Source organism: Pogona vitticeps, chromosome 6 (genome assembly GCF_051106095.1).
Source record: "Pogona vitticeps strain Pit_001003342236 chromosome 6, PviZW2.1, whole genome shotgun sequence".
NCBI classification, from domain to species: Eukaryota; Metazoa; Chordata; class Lepidosauria; order Squamata; family Agamidae; genus Pogona; species Pogona vitticeps.
This window is the reverse complement of record NC_135788.1, coordinates 57,350,617-57,376,321: the sequence shown is the minus strand read 5'-3', so window position 1 is coordinate 57,376,321 and position 25,705 is coordinate 57,350,617. Positions and strand designations below refer to the sequence as shown.

The following is a 25,705-nucleotide window of genomic DNA, read 5'->3' as shown; positions in this document are numbered from 1 at the left end:
CCCCGACAGCAGGAACGCTGCCCTAGCAGGGCCCTGGCTTCTGGCTTTTACAGCCTCCCTCCCCTCCAGCCAGGTGGCTGGTGTTGCAGAAGGGGTGGGGTTGCCAAAGCAGCAGCAGCAGCAGCAGCAGGGTCCCAGTCCTGAAGGCCAGGGGAGTGCAGGCCAGAAATACTCCCAGACACTGTCTCTCACCCAGTGCCTGGGGACGGCAGATCTTGCAGACAACCCCCCCCGACAGCAGGAACGCATTAAGAATACACTTGTTATGCAAAAGCAGTTAGCCATAATACATATCCAAAAGTTACAATGGTCAAATAAAGCTGCTATTTCTTATTCAAACTAAGAAATTCCAGAAACTAAGCTAAGAAAGCATCTTGGCTTCTAAACTGGGCTATTCCCTCCTCCTCCTTCTGGTTTCAAAAAGACAAACCATTTTTCTTTGCTACATTCTGCAAAACATTCTTCAACATACACCAACCAACAACAAAGAGAAAACCTCTCACATGTGCAAAACAATAATTTTTGTACATATCTAAGACCTCCTTCTTCTTGACACTTAGCAGCTGTTATCCAATTAATTGCAAGAAAACCTAACATATCTCTCCACCCATATTGTAAGCCGCCCAGAGACCTCTGGGTAGAGTGGGTGGCATATAAATTAATTAAATAAATAAATAAAATAAAATATGTCTCATGAGTCCACAGGGTTTTTTTTATCTTGTTTCCAATTAAAGCAGTATTCTTGTTTGGTCTCCTCCAGGCCTCTATCTGGCCTTGCCTTCTCATCTCTGTAACAAGCTCCTCTTGTACCAGGCAACTCTTTAAAAACAATCTCATACATTCCATTGCTTTTAACTCATCTTAACAGAACTTAACAGACTCCATCTTCTTTATGTGACTACAAGTCCCATCTTTTCTCATTATCATTACACCCCCGGTGTGGGGAAAGGGAGCACAGGGGCTCTCCTCAGGATTAGGAAACTCTCAGTGGGAGAGGATGCTGCTTCTTCTGATGCACTGAATAGGGGGGAGGAAAATCCAGTGTGGATGGTGAAGTCCTTCCGGAACTCTAAACCTCTCACGACCTGGCCAGCCATCAACTCCTCCTTCAGCTTCCCAAAGGCCTCCTCGAAGTTGCTCGTCCCCTAGATATTTTCAGCTTTCTTTTTATGTGTCAGGTCAGATATAGGGACGGCTATTTCTCTGAACTTTGTTATACACTTTGGAGATGCATCTCCGGTATCAATTTTGTGCACTACTCCCTGTGCTACCCCTGGTTTGTTTGAGAAGACCTGCTTGTATCTCATCAGCAAGGCTCTCACTTCTTTTTGTCTTTCTGGGGAAAGTAAGGGACTGATATGGACATCTCCAGGGTTATATTTGGGTTTGCCCCCCTTCCTGCCCCCCTTCCCAATAGTGTAATTCATGTCTTTTGTTGTTAGCTTCTTTCATAGCAAATAGGACAACGTTTTCCCTTCTATAATATGGTTTTATCATGTTTACATGAACCACTTTCCACCCTGGTTCTCCCTCCTCCTGGATTATATAATTTATTTCTTTCATTTTGGAGATTATTCTATATGGACCTGCCCAATTTAATTGCAACTTATTCTCCTTGATGGGTCTTAGCATCAGAACCTCATCGCTAGGGTTGAATGTTCTCTCTCTGGCCTTTCTGTCATACCATAATTTTTGTTTCTGTTGCTGGCCCTGTAAATTTTCTGCTGCAATCTCTAGGGATTTCTGCAAAGTGTTCATTAAGTTATCTACATATTGAATTACTGTTTCAGGATCTTGCTCCCCCTCTAGTTCCTCCCAATTTTGTCCGAGTAAATCTAGGGGTCCCCGCACCTTCTGCCCAAACAACAGTTCAAAAGGACTGAACCCAGTGCTTTCCTGGGGTACAGATATATAAGCATACAGTAATTGTTGTAATTTGTGGACCCAATCACTGGGATTCCCTGCAGTGTATGCCCTAATCATATGCATGAGTGTTCCATTAAATTTCTCCACTAGCCCATTAGTTTGAGGGTGCTATGGGAAGGATGTTATATGCTTGATGCCACACTGTTGCCATAGTTTCTTCATTAACTTAGAAGTGAAAGAAGTTCCCAAATCTGTGACTATCTCAGAAGTAAAACCCATTTGGCACATGTAATTCAGCAAGGCATCTGCAACTGTCTGCATTTCTATATTTCTCAAGGGAACTGCTTCTGGGTAATGAGTGGCATAATCAATGATAGTTAGTATGAATCTGTTTCCCCTCCTGGTGACTTTGGGTAAAGGCCCCACTATGCATTGAAAAGGGTTGGAGGTAATAGGTAAAGGACACAACTTGGCTTTGGTTTTATCATTGCTATTTCCTTGCCTTTGACATATGTCACAACTCTGACAAAATGCTTTTATCTGCTTTCCCATTTCTGGACAGTAGAAATTCTGAGATATTCTTTGATTAGTTCTTGTAATACCTAAATGACCAGAAAAGGTGTCTGTGTGTCCTTTTTCCATTATTTTCTGTCTGTATTTAGAAGGGATTATTAGTTGTTTATGAAGGCTCGCCCCTCCCCTCCTGGGATTTATTATCTTTCTATATAAAAGGCCTTTTTCCTCAAAGTACCTCTCGGGGTTCTCAGGGGTTACTGGACCTTTGCTAACCATTTTAAAGCATTGTTCCAAGGTAGAATCTGCTTTTTGTTGCTTTTTAAATGTACTCTCATTTGGATTCCTTATGGTTACTAAATCAACTATCTCATCGTTCCCTCTTATTAGTTCATTAGGGAATTCATGTTTTTCCTCAGATATATCTTTATTTTCTTTCTGGGAGCGAGTATTCACTAAAACACTCTAGACATGTTCAGAGAGATCTATCCCTGTTTTAGGCATGGAGCTGGTAATTGATGCATAATTCCTGTTTTCCACAACCCAGTCCACCCTTGATATTTTATTGGCATTTTCGCCAACAGTAACGTAATTATCTCTGCCCCAATTCCTTTGACTGTTAGGCTTTCATCTTTCAATATATATTCTAGAGGAATTATTTCTGGATGGCATAACGTCACCTGAGAGCACGAGTCTTTTAGAGCTAGATATTTAGTCTCATTTATATAAATATTATCCCCAGAACATCTAACAAGTTCCTGGTTACTTTCAATCGAATAACAACGGAGAATTTTAGCTATTGGGAGTTGTTGTTCTTGTTGTTCTGGGCTCTCTGCTCTAGCAGTAACTGGGGTTGCTATGGCGCCCACTTCAACTGCCCCTGTGGGTGTTACATTCTGCTGTACGCAGTATACTTTCTTAGGCAAGTTCCTTTTTTGTTGCCCAAACTCTCTATTCTTAGCACATTGAGTTATGAAGTGTCCTTTTTCTCCACAGCCAAAACATGATTTTGAAACTTTTTTCTCAAAACTTGGGGACTTATCTCCCTTTCCTTCCCATTTCTTATATCTTTGCTGGCTCTGCTCTGAGGGCTTGCCTCTAAAATGGCTTCCAACTGCCTGTTGATTTTTGAGGTGCTCTCTGGGTTCTTTCTGTCATCCCAAGCTTTCCCTCCAATTTTTACCTCAGAGTATCTTGGATGTTTTATTTCTGTGATATGGTCAGCTATTTCGCTGGCCTCCAGAATATTTTTAGGCTTTTTATCTTTTACCAAATACCTCAATTCCCTAGGTAGAACTGAGAAAAATTGTTCAAGACCAATGATATTTTTCATATCCTCTAATAGGGTCTGGACCTCTGACTGCTCAAGCCAGTTCTCCAAATATCTCATCATATTTGCCCCTAATTGAGAATAGGATTCCTCAGGCTTTTTGGTCAATGCTCTAAATTTCCACCTCAGATGCTCTGCATTGATCCCAAACCTCGCAAAAAACAGCTTCCTAAAAGCTTCATATTCTCTTGCTTTTTCTTGGGGCATTTGGGCGTATATTTCAGCGAGTTCTCCACTTATTTGGGTTCTTAAAACAACCATTTTCTCTGATTCGTCTACAGTTGTGTTCAAAATTATTCAGCCCCCAATGCTGTAAAGGGGTTTAGGGACTATAGTGTACATTTGGAATTGTATTCAGAATGAAATCCTACAAGGACATTTTAAAGAACCAAATGCAACTAAAATAACATCAATTGTTTATGTAATACAGTAGTAAATGTTTCTTTTGTGGTTTCTTCATTGCCACAATTATTCAACCCCTTAAAGACTACCACTCTGAAGAAGAGAGGTTCATTCAGGTGTTTTCGATCAGGTATTGAAAACATCTGTGGATGTCACCGAGCACCAATCAAGCATAATAAGCACCAATTAGGCAGCTTTAAAATGACTGTGATACTCAGCTCCTTCTAGACATTTACTGGTGTGGTTACAAACATGGTGAAGTCAAGAGAATGGTCCAGGAAGACAAGAGAAGAGGTGATTTGTCTTCACAGGAAGGGCAATGGCTATAAGAAGATTGCAAAGAAGTTAAACATACCAAGAGACACCATAGGAAGCATCATTCGCAAATTCAAGGCAAAGGGCACTGTTGAAATGCTACCTGGTCGTGGAAGAAAGAAGATGCTGACTTTGACTGCTGTGCGCTACCTAAAGTGTAGAGTGGTGAAAAGTCCCCGTGTGACTGCTGAGGAACTGAAAAAAGATTTGTCAGATGTGGGTATAGAAGTTTCAGCTCAGACAATAAGGTGCACACTGCGTAATGAAGGTCTCCATGCCAGAACCCCCAGGCGCACCCCCTTGCTGTCTCCCAAGAATAAGAAGAGTCGACTGCAGTATGCCAAAAGTCATGTGGGCAAACCACAAAAGTTGTGGGATAGTGGTCTGTGGACTGATGAAACAAAATTAGAACTGTTTGGGCCCATGGATCAACGCTATGTTTGGAGGAGGAAGAACAAGGCATATGACGAAAAGAACAACTTGCCTACTGTGAAGCACGGCGGAGGGTCAATAATGCTTTGGGGCTGTTTTGCTTCTGCAGGTACAGGGAAGCTTCAGCGTGTACAAGGTACCATGAATTCTCTTCAGTACCAGGAGATATTGGATGAAAATGTGATGCAGTCCGTCACACACCTGAGGCTTGGGAGACATTGGACCTTTCAACAGGACAATGATCCCAAGCATACCTCCAAGTCCACTACAGCATGGTTGCAGAGGAAAGGCTGGAACATTTTGGAGTGGCCATCGCAGTCACCAGACTTAAATCCGATTGAGAACCTCTGGTGGGACTTAAAGAAAGCAGTTGCAGTGCGCAAGCCTAAGAATTTGACTGAACTTGAGGCTTTTGCCCATGAAGAATGGGCGAAGATACCCATAGATCGCTGCAAGACACTTGTGTCAAGCTATGCTTCACGTTTAAAAGCTGTTATAACTGTAAAAGGATGTTGTACTAAGTACTAAGATTGAATGTCACTTGGGGGTTGAATAAAAACTACAGTAATAATGATGTGAGCACAGAAAATACATTTGTGGTTATTTCATTATAAACTTAAGGTTATATTTCTCTGACCTACAAGTGCCTCTTTCATGTAAATGTAAGCAAGATGACTGAATGATCAAAATCAATGTCAAAATGGCCAAAACATTCAATTTCAGTGGGGGCTGAATAATTTTGAACACAACTGTAGTCTATAGTCCCAGCAGGCTCTCTCAAAGAGGAATGCCTCAGGATTATCTCCCTTTCTGAATTGGGGGAATTTCTTAGGGTCTAATGGTTGTTGTGGGTTTTTCGGGCTCTTTGGCTGTGTTCTGAAGGTTCTTCTTCCTAACGTTTCGCCAGTCTCTGTGGCCAGCATCTTCAGAGGACAGCACTCTGTGCTCTGGTGTAGTTTGCTTGGGAGTGGAGTATTTCTTAAGGTCTCTTTTTGAAATCTCTTCAACTGCTGAATTGTTATTATTCTGATTTAGGGCTGTTAATTCTAATTGTTTCATTTTAAATTGGTGTTCCATCTCTTTTTCCCTCATGGCCATTTCTCTTCCTCTCATTTCCAGTTGTCTGGCTTCAGCCCTTTCTTTTTCTCTTATTTCTAGTTGTCTCCTTTCTTGCTCCATGGCCATCTCCCTTTCTCTGGCCTCTGCCTGTCTGGCTTCAGCCTCAGCTCTGAGCTGTAATTTTTTTTAATTGAAACTCCTTCTCCAATTTCCATTTGAGAAAATCTAGGGATCTTTCTCTCCCTGAGGCATCCTTCTCCTGAGCTTCATCATCTTGCTCAGCTAATTCAAGAGGGCTTTGCTCTTCATGAGCTAAACTTTGCATATCTAATACCTCCATTGTTACCTGTTTCCCTCTTTTAGAAGGCATGGTTTATCTGTTTTCTCGCAGATTCAGATAGACAAGTCTCATTTTAAAAGGGACCTATTTTTTTCTTCTCTGTGTGAGAGAGATTGATTGATACTTAGTAACTTTCCCTTGACAGCCTAGGTTCGCTACTTTGTTACTTTAGGCACCTAACCTCGTTGTTCCCTGCAGGATACACTGTTTCTTTTGGCCTCCAGCCACCCAGATATTTCAGCTTATTTTTATTTTTCTGTCTTCCAAGCCCCACTGCTTGGTCCAGTTCCCTCAGATCTGTTTCTGACCTTGGCTTCCACTTTTGTCCCCTTCAGCACTCCCTTCTTAGAGCCTAGGGTCCAAAGCTAGCCCACTAGTCTTTTACAATCTTGAGGTAAACCTTGAAATGTTGAATTCTCCTCAGAGCTTTTCCCTTTCTGTAGTCCTTCCCTGGTCTGCAATCAGGAGTCCCTTTTTAAGCTTTTCTCCAAGCCACTTTCAAGGTCCCACTCCTGCCCTTACAGCACCAGACTACTAGGTCTCTTAAGCTCAGGAAATTCACTTTTTCTTTGGCTTACTGGACTGTATTCGAATCCCTTTGGCTTACTGGATTCTCACTCATAACTCTTTGGTTTACTGGATTATCTTTCGTATCCTCCTGCTGCCACCACCACTTTGTGGCATTTGACCTTGTTGCCACTGTTTATTTTAGCCCTCACAAAGGCTCACACCCTTTTCTCTTCTAGCTGCCACCAGGTATTATCCTCCTAATACCGATTATGTATGTTATACACATGTGCTGCCAAAGCTAAGGTTTATTGAACTTAGGAATCAGAGGTTTGAATAACAAATATTCGTTTATTGTCAAGTAAATCACAAAGGTAAATCAGGTATGAACTGTATCAAGTATTACCAAGAATTTGATTATGTATGGGGTTGCAAGTACTTTTATTCCGAACTACTATATACTTTTAATCAATATCTCTCTTATAATTTCATTCCTGTTTGTTCAACATATTTCAGCCTTCTCAGTTCACTCTCTTAACTCTCTCAGCTCAATTCACTAACCCTTTTCTTTTCTCACCTAAACCCTAAATGCCATTTCACATCCCCAACTGTCTCTCTAACTCCACCCCTCCTGCCCTATCCTTGGCTTCTTCCTTTTGAGCTTATGTGATGGACAGGCAGAAATGACATCACCTGTTGGCATTTTGCCACAGCTTTCTTCATAATTAAAAACAGAATATTAAATAAATAAATAAATTATTCAAAGATTAAAGGAGAATTAATAGTTATATTAAAAATGTTAGGGGAAAGCATTAGAAAAAGCAAATTTAGAAACAACAAAATATAAGCTAGGTTATTTATTGTCTCCTGGATTGTCTGTCACTAAAGAAAGCCTGCCTGAATGAAAGGGAGAAATGTTTTTTGAGATATCATGGACCCAAGCTATTTCAGGATTTGTAGGTTAAAATAAGCACTTTGAACTGTGCCCAAAAATGGACTGGCAGGCAGTGGAACTATTGTAACAGAGTGGTTAGGTGATCCCTATAACCAGCCCCAGTTAACAATCTGGCTGCAGTATTTTGGACCTTCTGAAGTTTCCAAGAACTTTCCAAAGACAGCACCGTGTAGGCCATAGTACAGTAATTTAGCCTTTCTGTTGAAAGCTTAGAAAGCTTCACCAACAAAAAAAATCTAAAATAACAGATCAATGAGTTATTTTTTAAATAATCTTCCAGGGGAGGAAACTGTAAGGAGAATTGCAAGTATGCAGTTGTTTGGTTTCTTTCTACACACATTTATTCTGTACTGACAATGCAACCTTCTTTTTCTTAAAGTGATCTGTATTTTCCCCCTCCTATCAGTCCAAAATGCCAAATGTGTTTTATGTAAATCCAAAAAGAGCTTTGTTACAGAATGCATACACACCCAGAGACATAATCCAGAGCAGCAAGCAAACACAATTGAAAGGATGTATGGAAGTTTAGGCCTTGACATTAACAAATAGTAAATTTTATATTTTTATATTGTTTAAACAAGCAGCTCTGCTCTCTTGCTCCACTATCTGCTGCCTGAGGCATATTGCTCAATTTGCCTAATCACAAGATAGGCCTGTGATTCCTGAATGGTAGCCAGTATAAGACATACAGTTAATACTAATATACATGTTTTTTATGCTTCTGTTTCCAGCTGGGAAAAAAAATCAGATTATCAAATAGATTTGAAAATATTATTGGTGAATTTTTGAATAAAACAGCAACGATAAAGGAGATTGATGTGAAATTAAGTCTTTCTTTTTATAATAGCATATACACAAGGTACAACTATCACTCCAATCTGTGTAGAAGCAACCTTGTTCCTTTGAATGGGGAACACGGTGAGCAGTTAAGTCAAACGATAACAATGTTGTACACAATGATTTGGACTCTCCCAACACTCAATTTGAGTGAATGTCTCCTGGTTCTGGTATTGCGTGAGAAAAAAAGAGCTTCCCTCTATCCACTTTATCCATCACCTGCATAATTATAGTAAAAGAAAAGGAAAACAATTAAGAGCTATAAATGCATGGAGTTAACACACACACACATGAATAAAAAAGGTGATTCATCATGATTCATAATTTGTCAAGTTTGAGGAATCGGGAATCGGAAATTTATGAATTTTTCTGATGAATCAATTTATTGACTTATCTTTATTTTTAAATGCTATGAAATGCCTTCCCATGCACCTAGAGGCACCACATTCACAGGCAGGCTTTCTCTGATGCTCCTCTACAAGCTCTGCAAGTTTGCTGAAGCTTGGCTTTTGTACAGGCAAGTTATATACTCACAAAGTGGATCCCCTCAGGAAAATGGCAGAGGCAGCTGGCATAGCTTGCAACCAGGAAGGTACTCCCACACCATGGACTCTGCCACCTGTATGTCCTCTGTGGCAACCACCCAGCTCAATAGAGAGGTCCAGTAATGGGGGCTGGCATCCTTATCAGCAAAAGTTCCTGCCTGTGGCTCTAGCAAACCATCCTCCCCCTCCTCTAACTCATCCCCACACATGTTGTGCTCCCAGTGCCCTGCAGACTTCAGTGGAGATCTCCATTCTCTACTCCTCAAGCTCCACAGTGAATGCCACAAAGCTGCCCTTGATGCTAGGATCACATAGGAAGGGCATGCAATACGCTCTGTCTCTGCAGACAGGATGGAGTCACTTCCGCATGTCTGCCTGCAACCAAGGCTCTGGTCCATGGAAGGAGGGAGGATCCCTGCACCAGAGAAGACTCCAGGTTGTATGAGAAATGGCCCACCAATTGATGGCATTCCTCCAGGAGTATCTGTCTCTCTCAGGTGCCTGCGTCCCACTCAGCTTCATCATACAATCATGAAGTTGGAAGAGAGCTACAAGGCCATCCAGTCCAACCCCATGCTCAGTGCTATTGGCTGCCTGCCCTGCCAATCAAGTAGTCTCTAGGTCACTCCCAGGGTTGCCCAGAGCTTCTGATTGGCGGCAGCAGGTTGCAGATGGCACAGGAGACCCAAAAAAGGATGAATGAATTGACAAATCAGAAATAGATAAAATTTAGGCTTTTCGTGTTCATGGAAGTTTCCATTTTGAATGAATAAAGGTAAAGGTAAAGGTTCCCCTTGACAATTTTTGTCCAGTCGTGTCCGACTCTAGGGGGCGGTGCTCATCCCCGTTTTCAAGCCGTAGAGCCAGCGTTTGTCTGAAGACAATCTTCCGTGGTCATATGGCCAGTGCGACTTAGACACGGAATACTGTTACCTTCCCACCGAGGTGGTCCCTATTTATCTACTTGCATTTGCATGCTTTCGAACCGCTAGGTTGGCGGAGCTGGGACAAGTGATGGGCACTCACTCCATCACATGGATTTGATCTTACGACTGCTAGGTCTTCTGACCCTGCAGCACAAAGATGCAACAAATTGGCAATTTTCAATGACTATTGCAATTCATTGTTTGATTTATTCCCATCTCTAATTTGGACCTATGTTCTGAAAACAGCCTAGTTTCTTTTGCTGATTATATGCCTGAACAGTTCCATTAGCATGTGGGAAGGCAGAAATATCCACTGAAATAAAGAGATAAGGTTTCCACTTCCTCTGAAAATAAGTGTTTGGCTGACTTAGGCATAATGTTCTGAAAATGCCAGCACAACATCATGTCTTGTAAGTTTCTGGCATTATAGCAGCTGGCATGCATGAACCCATGTATTTTTCTTAGAACAATGGTCTAAAATTAGATTATTCAATTGTCTTTGGAACAATGGGATTAGCATGTGGTGAATCTATTCATTTACTATTTAAAAACTAAAGTATGTAAAACAAACTGTATAATGAATACCAAATTTGCTGATGATTGACTGCAAAAGACCTTGTGATCCTTGTAATGATTGTCCCAAACCCGATGCCACTATGTCTAAAATAAATTGTTATTTATTATTATGGTTCCTTAGTGATAAGAGCATTCTGGCTTGGCAATTCAAAGTGACATTGTTCAATGCCAGTGATAGTAATGAAGCAACTATGAGATAATTACTGTGGAATTTGCTTAATATGCAATGATTTTTTTAAGGACCTGCTTTTGGCATTATCAGAATAATTAAATAATTGAGTTTGTGGACATAATAAGACCATCACCTTTGTCTGCCTTTAAAAACCCAGATTTTTTTTCACTTCTTGCCCTAGTCCTTTTGTGTACTACTATCTCATGATAAACACAACCTCTCAGAGTGGTATTTACATGTCCCATTTGAATGACATTGGAAGAAATTCTGAGTATTACAGGTAACAGAAGGAAAGGGCTTTTCTGTGTCACACTTTAGAATCAGTAATGTTGAGAGATGTGCTGCTGGTGTGTGTGTTAGGAGCAGGGTTTTGTGTTTTTTTAAGAAAAGAATAAGAATGGTTTTGGATATTAAAGCATGCACCAGCCTGCTGATGCTTGAATAAGTCACCTTCCTAATTTATTATTATTGCATGAGAGTACAGTGATGTTATTGCGCAGCATAGCAAATCAATATTCTACAAGGCAATTTTAAAAATGGGGGCAGCCCAAACAAAAAATTATACCTTTGAAACTAGACTTTGGATCAGCACCAGTTTGGTAGAAGTAGAAGACAGTCTGCTCTTGTTCTGTGACAAATTTTGGGAGGTTTTGTCAAGGGGTTTTCAAGTTGTGATTTTTTTAAAAGTAGAAGTGTTCTGCGTGGTGCAGATATAGGCAAACTTTTGTCTGCAGATTTAAAAACAGATCAAATAAATTGAAAAGACCTGTCTTGCTTATCTTGAAGTGGAATGCTTAGCCCTACCCACTTTTTTTAATATGGAAGGAATACAGATGAGCGGAATCCAAAAAAGAGTGACCTGGGTTGCCAAATGGGTGGTATAGAAATTAAATCAATCAACCAACCAATCAATCCAGGCTACAGGGGCTGACACAGTGATCCTCAAAACAGGCTTTTTATAAGTGTAAAACAGTGACATAGTTATAAACTGAGCATGCATGGAACATGCTTACCAGCAACAGCATTCCATACATTGTGGCAGCTTTGTAGGGGGAAGGCTGTAGGGCAATGAAAGGTTTTGGAAACAGAGGCAAAAACAGGTTGTCTTTGAAGAGTCAAAAAACAGGCCTACTTTAAACAAAATAATAGAGTGATAGTCCTCCAGAAATGGAAATTTTGCAATGAAGTGCAAGGGAATTTTCATACAATTTTATAAGGCATTTTCAAAGTATTTATGTATTACATTTAGAATAAATATCGATCCTCCAAAAAGATCTTTCAAAAGAGTAAAAAAGGGACTTTCTTATAAACTAACCATGCATAGAACATGCTGACAAGTAAGAGTGTTGTAAAGTAGATATATTGTTTGTGGGCCAGGAAGAGAAATGTTTGGAGGACAATGAAAAGCCACAATGTATGAAACTTTGTATATTTAAGCAAGGTAATTTATTCATAAGGCTGTCTAGGTTGACGCCTATGTGCCCTGCAAGGACATCAATGTTTTTTTCTGAGGCACCCTAGGGTTGGAGGGGCCCAGCCATGGGTTATTATGGCCCTGTGTTTCACAGAGTTAGAAAATAAAAAGAGGCTGCAGGAAAATTTATTCTAAAGTGAAAGAACTTTTAAAACTTTCAGCTTGAAAAGGTTGTTTACATAATTCATTTCAAAATAATTAACCCCTCCTGTAGAGCAAAGTCATTGAATTATAATCAGTCTGGAAATTATAAACAGTCTATATAAACAATATATATAAACAGTTTATAAACACAAACCGAATAAATGTTTTGGTTATAAATGACTGTTTTGGTTATGTTAGTATTGTAAATAATCAGTGAATGAATGAAAATTTGTATAAACTTCTTATCAGCTTAGGTAAGGTGGTAAGAACTTGTTTATAGTACATAAGAACATAAGAAGAGCCCTGCTGGATCAGACCAAGGGCCCGTCTAGCCCAGCTTTCTGTTTCTCACTTTGGCCCAACCAGACGCCTCTGGAAGCACACAGCTAGATACCTGTCTCCTGATAACCCTCCCCTGCATCTGCCATTTCAAGGTACCTTCCTTTTAAGTCTGGAGATTCTACATCCCCATCATGGCTTGTAACCTGTGATGGACTTTTCCTCCAGGAATCTGTCCAATCCCCTTTTAAAGGCATCTAGGCCAGATGCCATCGCCACATCATGTGACAAGGAGTTGCACAGACTAACAACACTCTGGGTAAAGAAATATTTTCTTTTTTCTGTTCTCACTCTCCCAACACTCAGTTTGAGTGAATGTCCCCTGGTTCTGGTACTGAATGAGAGGGAAAAGAGCTTCCCTCTATCCACTGTATCCATCCCCTGCAAAAATATAGTAAAAGGAAAGGAAAACAACTAAGAACTATAAATATGTGAAGGTAAGACACACACAAAGCAGAGACATCACCTTGCCAACAAAAGTCCGAATAGTCAAAGCTATGGTTTTTCCTGTCGTGATGTATGGAAGTGAGAGCTGGACCATAAAGAAAGCAGACCGCCGAAGAATTGATGCCTTTGAATTGTGGTGCTGGAGGAGGCTCTTGAGAATCCCCTGGACTGCAAAGAGAACAAACCTATCAATTCTAAAGGAAATCAACCCTGAGTGCTCACTGGAAGGACAGATCCTGAAGCTGAGGCTCCAGTACTTTGGCCATCTCATGAGAAGAAAAGAGTCCTTGGAAAAAACCTTGATGTTAGGAAGGTGTGATGGCAAGAGGAGAAGGGGACGACCGAGGATGAGATGGCTGGACAGTGTCTGCGAAGCAACCAACATGAACCTGACACAACTCCGGGAGGCAGTAGAAGACAGGAGGGGCTGGCGTGCTCTGGTCCATGGGGTCACGAAGAGTCAGACACGACTAAACGACTAAACACACAAGACACACACACAATCAAGTTCATCATCACAACTCCATGCCATTTGGGCATCAGTCATCAAAGAACAACAAACTTCATGTATTTTTTCCCATAAACTTTCATCGGTATGGCTGGGTGAACAATGTAGAAAATGTATTATTTTTCTTTGTGTGTTCATATCATGCTTAGAGGCTAAGGAAGTAATCTTCTTTAATATATTTTGACTTTTAACATCTTTGGTATTTTTACATACTGTTTACTGCTAAAGAGCACTTGGATTTCCAATGTGGTATAGTGGGTAGACTGACAGACTAGGACTCTGGAGAACAGGGTTCAAATCCAGTGAAAACACTTGTACTTTGATACTGAGATGAATGTTGATTTAATTATCAAAGATTGTTGTTCCATTCTGGAGTTGCCCCTTTATTGGAATAAATGCCAGCTGTGACAAACAGAGGCTTCTGGTTTTTCCCTGGAGGTCTGTGGAATTTCTATGGGACTCTTGGGGTGAGGGGATATTCGGGCATTGGCTGAGCCCACTTGACAGAAAAAATAGTCAAAAGACAAATTTTATTTGAAGAGTCAAAAAGCAGTACAGTGGTGCCTCGCTTAACGAGCGCCCCGGTTAACGACGAATCCGCATAGCGATTTGGTTTTTGCGATCGCAAAAACGATCACATTGTGATGATTTAAATGATAAAAAATCGCTTTGTGATGATCGGCAAGCTGTTTCGCTTACCAATTTTCGCATAGCGATGTTTTTAGAACAGCTGATCAGCGGTTCCAAAATAGCCACCGGGTAAATAAAATGGCCACCCGCTGTGTTTTTGCCCAGATTCCTCGCTTACCGGACAGCAAAAATGGCGGCCGTATGGAGGATTTTCGCTTTAAGGTGAGTTTTTTGCCCATAGAAACGCATTAAACAGGTTTTAATGCATTCCTATGGGCTTTTCTTCGCATAGCGACGAATCTGTATAGCGATGATTTTGGCTGCACGGATTATCGTCGCTATGCGGGGCACCACTGTATTGCTTTAAAGAAAGTAATGGAGTGACCGTGCTCCATAAAGGGATATTCTGTCATGTATCTTCATGACAATTACCAATTAGCATACAATTTTGTAAGGCATATTCAAATTATTTCTGCATTACAAAACACAGAGAGGTTGTGTCTCAGTCCTGAGTGTTTTCAGTAAAATTATCTCAGGATACCTGAGACAACGCTCCTGAAACAAGATCTGTGGCAATCTGAACTTTTGATCCTGTCAGTCAAGACCAATTAGCTAACTTTCAGAGGAGAACTTTGTAACTCCTTCCTGACCAAACAAGCATTGGTGCTCACAAATGGAGTGTGTCTTATAAAATATTTTATGCTTTGTGGGTAGGGATGGTCTTACTACATGCTAGCAGAGCTTTGGTACATATATCCTGACATAATTTCAACCATTCCACCCATCTTGCCACTATATTGTTGTCTGAAAATTAAGGGGGGGGGGAACCCTCCAAAGGTGCTATGTGTCATCACATCACTTCTGATGTGTGGTGACTATAAAAGTTAAGGACTTCCACAATGTCCTGGCATTAACAGCTCTGCTCAGATTTTGCAAATCAACATTTCATGTTAGGTTTTACTCTCTTCCTGTTATCCCCCCTCCCTGGCAATATCATCTTTTCCAGTAAGTTCTGCTCAGGTCTTGCAAACTAACAGCTGTGGCTTCCCTTATTCAGATGATTTGTTCCATATTAGGTCTTCCCACTCCACCTTCCTTTTCTCAGCAATATTGTCTTTATAGTACTGATCTTATATTTACCAGACACACTTTTTCTCTCTAAAAAGGTGGGAGGGAGTCTTATGGAGTGAATGCAATAACCCAGGGTTCAGCCACCACCACCCAAAAGCCTCCCACTGCCATGCTGGGAAGCCTCTGAACTGGCAGCAGAGACTGCTCGCTGTTAGGACTTCAGCATTCTGCACTGCTAGCTTTCCAGGATCTGCTTCCTGCAGCCCACCTGGAAAACCAGCAAGGCAAACAGGCCTATGGCAGCAAGCAATGCAAATAGCCAAAGACCAAAGGGGAAAGAGTGATTCTAGAAAAACCAGAGACACAGTCCCCCACTTAAGCAGTTGATTTTCCCATGTTTGGGGAAATCACAGGGGTCAGCTCATCCAAAGTACAATAGATAAGCCTTACCCTGGAAAAACCACTTTTACAACAATGGTATCTCCCCTGCCAAGTCTGAGTTTGAAGGGTCCCTAAGCCTCCTGGCCCTTTGTGTGCCCTACCCTCCAAAGGCATGGTGACCCCTGGCTGCACATCCTGATCAGAACAGGGCTGCACAGCCCCAATCCCAAAAGAGGCCAGGAGAGCTCTTCAGTGTTTTGGGGTGCCCTGCAGGACCCCCATCAGGGGCTGGATGTTCCTCCCACAATCCTTCAGTGCACAGATATTAGCATATCTGCCTGCTTGCATCACCCAATTGGCTTCTCTATTGGAGAAGCAAAGCAGGAAGGAGGAGTCTCTTTCCCTTTACCTTCTGCAGAGAAGTTAGACCATGTGACCAACCAGACATGTGGAGAACCAGAGAGAGAGAGGGAGGGAGAGGACAGAAACAGAAGCTTCTAAAATTGCTAGCAAGTTTAATAGGCCTGAGAATAGCGAGGGGAAGATAAAATTACTACTGAGAGCCTGCTGGTGGCTAGATATAGCTGTCTGTAGTTCAGAGCTTGGTAGTAAGCTGCATCACTTCCCCATAAATTAAGCCTAAATAGAAGTAATTTTGCAGATATTTAAAACATTAAGGGACCTGGGGGGGAGGCTAATGTGTATTGTTAGCCAAATTTCATTCTGAAGCACAGCATGATTAAAAAGGCACTGAGCACATGCAGAATAAAGTTCAAAAGGGAAACCAAAAGGGACCTAACACTCCTTTCCTTAATATATTACCACTAGGGCTACAGGTTTTATTTCGTGTATTAGCTTGCCACAGTTTTTAAGGACTCATCAGGAGCAAGGCAATTTGAATTGCAGAGGGCAGATCTGAATCACAGATCTGAATATGTCCAAGTAAAGCTTTGAAATCTTGAAAATTGGTTTAAGAACCCAACATTTCATAAATAGCATTTCACACAACTGGAAACAGAAATTTTAGTAGTATTTTTGTGTTAACAAAAGCTGCATGGTGTTGCTCCCCCTGTTTTTATTGGTTTTTCTTAATCATTGTTGTTCTACAATATTGCTGGTAGATTTTATTTTTTCATTGTGATTCCCAGCTACTGTATTTTATCCTATTGTAGTCTCTAAAATTGGACAACCATCTGTCAGATCTGCTCTGATTTGGATTCCTGCATTGAACCAGGGGTTGGAATTGATGGCCTTATAGGCCCCTTCCAACTCCATTATTCTATGATTTTGTGCTGCTTTGAGATTATATTTGTAAAAGGAAGCAGGCAGTAGATGTGGTGATGAATAAGGGGCACATTTTTCTTGCAGAGTATGGGAACTCATTCTACCAGTGCAAAGCAGAAAAGGCTAGCATATAACATTCCTTTTAAACTAGAGGTAGTAAAATATGCTAAGGAGTATGGAAACAGTGAACAGTGCAGAGACATTTTGGGCCTCCTCATCTGAAAAAATGATTAGAGAGTGGAGGAAACAGGAGGATCAGCTGCAAAAAGCTGATAAAAGTAAGCACACTTTCTGTGGACATGCTGCATGCTGCAAAGAATTGAATGATGGAGAGAGAAAAAACTTTATTGCTGTAAGGAAGGAAGGGAGGAAGGGAGGGAGTGGAAGTGAGGCATGCTTTGCTGTTTGCTTACACCTGTGCTGGTGGTGATTTCTTCATCATAGCTCTTATTGACTACCCAGCAACAATCTGTTTATTCATCTCTTTCAGTGCAATAACAATTCATTATAAGTGTTAAAACTTGAGATGGTAATTCCCACTCATTGTGTGTCATCCTGCTGTAGAAGTCTGCTTCATGATTCTCCACTTCTGGTACATGTATGACTTGTGAAATGACATGCTTGAGAATACACCAGTCCCAAAACTGTACTGTTAGTAGCAAGAAAGACATGGATTTTGTTCCTCCTTGGTGGTTGATATAAAGCATTGTAGTGTTGTTGTCTGTGGCTATTGGAATAACTTTGCCAACTACAAATTGTACAAATTGTACACTGCAAGAAGTTTGAGGTAATTGATGTGACAACATCTATCTATTGCTACTGCCTTATGAATTTGCCAGAATATTTTTTCCCGGTTTTCCTCTCCTAAAAATGAGGTGCGTCTTATTTGGAGGTGCGTCTTACGGAGCAAATATGTGCATGGTAGAATAGCCTCAGTTTACTCATTTTTCCTCTAGTGAGAGTTCAATGTATGTATTTATTTATTACGATCAAGTGACCAGCTTGTAAAACATATTATCTGGCTAAAAATACTCTGGTTTCTCTTCAGATTGTATTATGGCTAAAATATACAAAATAGAAATAAAAGAGTGTACAAAAGATAATTAGTTGTTTACTTGTTATAGTGCATGAGGGGAATCAGTTACAGCAATTTTTATAGCCATCCTTTGAACCATTGAATTGTCTAGGGCAAACTGGTTTGGACAGGCTCTTTGGGGTATAGTGAGAGTTCAAGCTTGACTTGATCAAGCTTGACTCACTTTTCTGCCTTTCTAGCTTTCTGTGGTATCTGTAAGGCTCTCCTCCAGCCCATAGCTTTTCAGTCTGCATTCTGTAGAGTGGACATGGCAACATAAGTTTACCTGAGAAGATGTGTTCATCTTCTAGGATTCTTTAACACTGGGTAGTTCTATATGAGGGAAGTTCCTGTTGGAATTTGTGTGTATACATAAACTTCCTTTTTAAAAAGGCAGGAAATTCAATCCTTAAAAAAAAAAAACAACCCTCAGGTTTATGAAGATCAGGTATTGTGCTTCTGTATCCATGATTCAAAATGCCAGGAAAAGTGGCTGATACTGCTGCATAAAATTATGCCCACTTTGCCAGCAGGAAACTTTAACTTTTTTATTATTACTACTATAGGTGAGCCATGTTAAATATGCAAGACTAAATACATTAACAAAGCAATAGTATTTACAATTGATACAAAGCAGACTGAAATTCAGATTGGAATTAAGTGGGAGTGCCAAATTTGATTACTGTAGTGATTTAGTCATTTGATTTCTTATTGTATAAGCCACTGCAAGGAATTTTGCAACCTTAGCTCTAATTTCGTTTGAGAAATCAGAGAGGAAAAATGATATATAGAGTTTATTAAGGCTACCTGATAATTTAATACCCCTTTTAAAAAAAAACTGGATGTGAGCTTCTATCCACATTTTGCTTTTTGTTTGTTCGTGTTTGGTTTTTTTATTTGTTTTGCTATATGTTCTGTTTTGCATTTTTGACTGTCTATGCAAGCCCTGCCTCTAGAGCTGTCAGAGTTACCTGCCCTGATTTAACATTATGCCTCAACTTAAGAGAAATTCTAGAATTTATTCAGATGTATATACAATTAATGATAACAGTAAATTCACCTGTCCTACCTTGCAAGGAAATGAAACAAAATATATATTGGGATTTGGTTTTATAAATGATCTTGGCTGATTTGACAACTAATGGAGCATTATGATGTTGAAAGCCTCTAATACTTCAGCAATCTGGACATTAACTGCTCTTCACGAGAAGGCTAAAGGGATTATTGCTGGTATAAACCCTATTCAGTGATTTGTACAGTAGCTGACTTTTTTTCTTCCATAGAGTAATCTGTGGTTCAGTTGACTCAAACACTCAGTAATTTGTATGCGATTAACAAGCAATTTTCCAGGAGCCACTAGACCAGACATACTCTAGTACAATAGTTGATTCATTTTTATTAACAAAATCACTATAAAAATTGGCCTACTTTTCTACTGCTGAAATATCTTTGGATCTTGCATGTTATCCCCTTTAATTATATTTTTAGGCTCAACATTATTACATTTACATTACATTAGGCATCATTCAGTCTCAAACGACTATGGTAACGTGCTCTGTATGGAGGATAGTGTGGCTGAGAAGGTCAATTCGAGAGTGGCAATCCCTTCCACACTAAAGACAAATACAATCTGTCCCCTGTCCAGCTCCCTGATTTTGCTGCTTTTGTGACTTCCTCTTTGCCTCGGCCTGCTGGACAAGGATCTCTTCAATTTGGGAAAGGCCATGATGTACCGCCTGCCTCCAGGCTGAACGCTCAGATGTCAGGGTTTCCCATCTGTCAAGGTCCATTCCTATGGCCTTCAGATCCTGCTTGCAGATGCCCTTGTATCGCAGCTGTGGTCTCCTTCTGGGGCAATTTCCCTACACTAATTCTCCATACAGGAGATCTTTTTGAATCCTACCATCAGCCATACTCATGACATGCCCAAGCCAACGTAGACGCCGTTGTTTCAGTAATGCATATATGCTGAAAATTCCAGCTCATTCTAGGACTACTGTATTTGGAACTTTGTCCTGCCAGGTGATACCAAAAATCCATCAGAGGCAAAGCATATGGAAAGTGTTCAGCTTCCTCTCCTGCCATGCACAGAGGGTCCAGGACTCACTGCAGTACAGGAGTGTGCTCAGGACACAGGCTCTATAGACCTGGATCTTGGTATATGCTGTCAGCTTCTTATTAACCCATACTCTCTTTGTGAGTCTAGAGAACATGGTAGCTGCTTTGCCAATGCGTTTATCCAGCTCGACACCTAGAGAGAGGGTATCAGAAATCGTTGAGCCAAGGAACACGAAGTCATGAACAACCTCCAATTCTTGTGTGGAGATGATAATAGAGGGAGGTGAGTCCACACCCTGGCCCATGACTTGTGTTTTCTTCAGGCTGATTGAAGTCCAAAGTCTTGGCAGGCCTTGCTGAAACGATTCATGAGTTGTTGGAGGTCTTCAGCAGACTGGGCAACAATGGCTGCATCATCTGTGAAGGGGAAGTCCTGTATGCATTTCAGTTGGACTTTAGTCCTCACTCTCAATCTAGAGAGATTAAAGAGCTTTCCATCTGATCTAATCCAGAGATAGACACGTTCTGTTGCAGTTCCAAAGGCATGCCTCAGCATGTCAGCAAAAAAAGATCCCAAAAAGGGTCGGTGTGAGGACACAGCCCTGTTTCACTCCACTTCAGATGTCAAAGTGATCTGATGTTGAGCCATCAAAAACTACAGTGCCTTTCATTCCCTCATGGAAGGACCTGACGATTGTAAGCACACAGCTATCCTAAGAGAATGCTGAGGATGGAACAGAGAGGTTCTGGGGATTCAGCGTACTCCTATAAAAGTTGTAATGAGTCCTTCTTACAGCCAGGCCATCCCACTGACACCCTCTTTCCCAAGTCTATTAACAATTAACTGAGAAAACCAAAGATAAAACCATGAGTCTTAGAGTCTGCCAAGACCAGCAAAACTCAGATAATTAATTGGACTCAGTCACATACTTGTGGCCTAAAATGAGAAAGTAATTAAGCAGGTTATCTGCTCAAGAGACCAAACGTAAGTTCTTAAGTATTATTATTTTATTAGAAAAATTAAGAATCAGAGATATTCAGTTTGTTGCAAAGCATAGCATTTAAATACATTTCCATAAACTAAGGTAGTTAGAAACATAGCAAATCCCAGCTATAAAAATAAAATAAGAAAATTCTAATAGCTAGAAAGGTGGGTAAGGCTGAGCCCCCCTTTCTCAATCCTTTGCTATGAACTGCATCCTAGCAATAGCAATGGGAACTCAAAAGTCCATTCAAAAATCTAAAATCCAAGGTAAAATCCAAAAAGATCAAAAAGTTCTCTCTCTGTCACCATCCTGCCATTTTCTTCACATGCTGGAACTACCTTCTTTTCACTCTCCACTGACGTAAGCCAATCAGGATGAAGGACTGTCTCACCACTCTCCACCTCCTTTTTTCATGGGATGTGCAGGTGTTGTTGACATTCTTCTGGATGTTGTGTCTTTGGCCCTTATTGTCTCTGGCCAAGGTTGCTACATGGAAAATTCCAACTAGCTCTAAGAGAGAACAGCTTCTTGAAGTATCTAGTTACATGACACACAGAGTAAGATGGATTCCTTCTTCACCATTCAATGACTAAAAATCCCATTTAGAAATTACATTTTAGCTTCAATAACCTAAACCATGACAACAATATTAAGGAGTCGAGGTGGACATCCAATCTTGGGAAGTATTTTAAAAAGGCCATCCCTGCTAACCAAATCAAAGGCCTTTGTGAGATCTATGAAGGCCACAAAGAGTGGCTGTTGTTGTTCCCTGCATTTCTCCTGCAGCTGTCTGAGGGAGAATACCATGTCAGTGGTGGATCTATTAGCTCGAAATCCAAACTGTGATTCTGGATAGACTCTGTCTGCAAGCACCTGGAGCCTCTTCAGTACAACACGGGCAAGCTGCTTCCTTACAACACTAAGAAGAGGGATGCCACAGTAGTTATTGCAGTCACCCCTGTCTCCTTTGTTCTTATACAATGTGACAATGTTTGCATCCTTCATTTCCTGTGGTACTCCACCTTCCCTCCAGAAAAGTCGAAAGACTTCATACAGTTCAGTGGTGATGATCTCTTTACAGTACTTCAGCACTTCAACAGGGATGTTATCCTTTCCACGTGCCATGCCAGAGGTGAGGGAATCCAAGGCCACTTTTATTTCTGCTAAAGTTGGTTCGCTGTCCAACTCTTCCAAGACAGGCAGGCACTCAATGTTATTTAATGCCTCTTTGGTTACTACATTCTCTCTGGAATATAGTTCGTAGTTCTGCTGCACCCGTGTGTTCCATCTGCTGTGCTTGGTCCTAGATGATCACACCTGTAGCAGACTTCAAGGGAGCAGATTTCTTCTGTATTGGACCTAAAGCCTGCTTGATACCGTCATACATTCCTTTGATGTTACCTGTGTCTGCTGCTTTCTGTATCTGAGAGCAGAGCTGAAGCCAATAATCGTTGGAACATCTCCTGGCAGTCTGTTGGACTTGGCTACGAGCAGCTTGAAGAGCTTGCAAGGTGTACTCGCTAGGACAGGCTTTGTATGCTGCTAGAGCTCTTCTCTTATCCTCGATGGCTGGCATTAACTCCTCTGAATGGGCTTCGAACCAGTCAGCCATCTTTTTGGTCTTCTTGCCAAAGGTGGATAGGGCAGTGTTATAGACAGTGTTCTTGAAGTGTTCCCATCATTCAGGTGCATTTGCATTAGCCGGCCCTGGAAGGGTTTCCTCAAGTGCTTGGGCAAATTCCTCCACTTTTCTTTGATTGCGAGTCTTGATGATGTCAATACATGGTCTTCCTTCCTTTTTTGTGTGATACAATCTCTTTGTTCACAGTTTTGTGTGATCATAATACTAGGAAGGCTAGAATGTCTAGTGAGGATCAAATTGAACTGATGCCAATGCTTGGATCTTGGCTGTCTCCACAAAACTCTGTGTTGAAGCTTCGTATTAAAGAATGTGTTGCTGGCACAAAGACTATAATAACAGCAAAACTCCAGCAAGCATTGGCCATTTTCTTTCATCTTTCCTGTGTGGCTGGGACAACGATACCGTGCCCCTGCTGGAAGGTGAAGCGGAACAAACTGTGAACCCAAATTTCTCAGCAAATTGGCTGGGTCCATGGAACTCTGGTGAAAGGAACCTGTTCCTGGATGAGGAATAGAAGCCCCTTACCGACCCGTTGTCAGAAGGAGAAAGAATTGGAATCATTTCGTTGACATTGGTTATTTGTTGAATACCCCAATAAATATCACACCTATTTCAGAACAGCAAAAAACTCCTGATTTCTTTGAACAAAGGAAGGAGCCTAAAGTCAAACCCTCACAGTGAAAAACACTGTAAAGGTTATCTGACATGTAAGGCTATATGAAGAAAATTCTCATGCTTTGCTGTGCTCACAATATATATTTAATTTGTTATGTAAACTGCAAATATTGTATTCAAAGCTTTTACTGAATAGTATTGGGAAGACTTAGGCTTCCTGTGGAACCCCACTATCGAGGGTCCAAGGGGCTGACGAATCATCCCCAATTGCAATACCTGGATGAGGTCATCAAGGAAGGACCTAATGCCAAGCTTCCAATCACCACCTCTGAAAACCTGCCCAATAAGATACAGTGGTTGATGGTGCCAACAGCTGCTGAAATATATAGAAGGACTAATACAGTGTACATTCCCCTGTCAATCACCTTTAGCAAGTTATCTTGCAGTGCAACCAAAGTCATCTCAGTACTGTGACGCAGCCCAAATCCATACTGGAGTGAATCAAAGCAATGTTCATCCTCCAGGAACTGGAGCTGATCCACTCAATTGAAGTGGCGATTCACTCAATCTCTGGCTTAGGCCTATATTCAGGAAGAGTGATGGTTCATAAAGCACTAAAGTGGTTGACTGAATCCTATTGTAGACCTAACCACAAAAAGCCAATTCAAGTGTAGCCTTAGTATGTTCAATTTATTCAGTGGGTTTATTGTAGTTGAGATTATTGAGTTTAGTCATACACTTATGGTCTTGCTAACTTAAAACCAATTGATTTCAGTCAAATCTAGAGAGAAACTAGATTGTAGCCATTTTAGTAGTAAAGAGTTTTGTCTTTAGAGAACTCTTCAAGGTCACTGAGACCTATTGAAAATATTGTCATTTTGTGCATAAATGAGTTTTGGATTCTTAGATGAAATCACACTCAGACACACTGAAAATCTTTGCAAAACACATTCCCAAAATACATCCACAAAGCAATGAAATTCATATCCTCTTTTCTGAAACAACTGTATTTTGAAATAAAAGGTTTTATTAAATGCCCACTAGAATGAGAAATGATCCCTGAAAGCCATACATTCTTCTGTTATGCCAAAAATAAATATATTTTGAGTTTAGTTCATACTACATTAACTCTGATAGGAATGTTTTCATATTAAATGAAATGGTTCTCAAGGAGACTATTGTATGACTAAGAATATTTTATGACACTGGTGATCTATGGAGATACTGCTTTTTCCATTTTTTTTTCTGCATGCACCTCTCAGTGCAAACAGAACAATGACCTTAATAGAAAAACCATACAAACATTTAAAAAAATATCTTGGTTGAGGAAAGGAAGAAATGCCATGAATACCAAATATTTAGTTTGGTTTTTAAAAACCTCTTCCAAACATTGATTGTTGGATTAATATATTCCAATGCATATCCCAAAGCAGAATTTGAATGATCATTTTCTAAAAATAAAAATGTGTGTGTCAATGGCACTAGCACCAAAGTAATATAAATTGCAATCCTGCTTACCTAAAAGCAACTCTAGGAATTAGTTCTATACAGACAGGCATACTGTAGTTAAATGTAGCGAGATATCTCCAATGACTGTGAAATATGATGAGGAGTTTAGCTAGGTACGATTTGTGATAACAACTAGATGCAACTCATGCATAATCATTCTGGAAGAGGTCACTTCACTGGGAGAGATCTCCCTTAAAGTGACATGTACATACAGAAATAACTCCAGCCCAGCTCCAAAAATGAATAGCCTTGCTGCTGGACTACCGTATTTTTCGCTCCATAAGAGGCACCTCTCCATAAGACGCACCAAATTTTTAGGAGAAGAAAGCAGGAAAAAAATCTGTTTTCTTCTCCTAAAAATTGGTGAGCCTTATGGAGAGGTCCGTCTTATGGAACACAACCTAGGACCATTTGGAGGCTCACCCAGCCCCCTCTGAAGGCCAGAGGGGACAAAATCACCACCTTCTGGGGCTCTTTTGAGGCTTGGAAAGCTTCAGAAGAGCCCCAGAAGGTGGCAATTTCGCCCCCTCTAGTCTGGTGGGGGGGCAGGGTGAGCCTCCAAAGGGTCCTAGAGTGTGTTCCAGGACACTTTAGAGCAGGGGTGTCAAACTCAAATTCATCGGGGGCCGCATCAGCAGTTTGGTCCCCATCAAAGGGCCGGTTGTATCTGTAGGTACTACAGGGCAGGCCAACCCCTTCTGCGAGAGCCGCTCCTACAGTATGCCCATCAATAAAAGCATTTTGGGACCTGTCCACTCCGGGCTGCC

At 40.9% G+C, this 25,705-nt stretch overlaps 1 protein-coding gene and 1 non-coding gene across 4 annotated transcripts in view; one reads left to right on the top strand and one right to left on the bottom strand.

Annotated features, from left to right (window-relative positions):
- The window catches only part of CNTNAP2 (contactin associated protein 2), a 2,051,986-nt gene that overhangs the window by 1,699,780 nt on the left and 326,501 nt on the right, over positions 1–25,705 (top strand). The gene's annotated exons all lie outside the window — the stretch shown is intronic.
- On the bottom strand, positions 15,718–15,889 carry LOC140701542 (U1 spliceosomal RNA). The gene has a single exon (XR_012080440.2). It is a non-coding gene; the product is annotated as a U1 spliceosomal RNA (small nuclear RNA).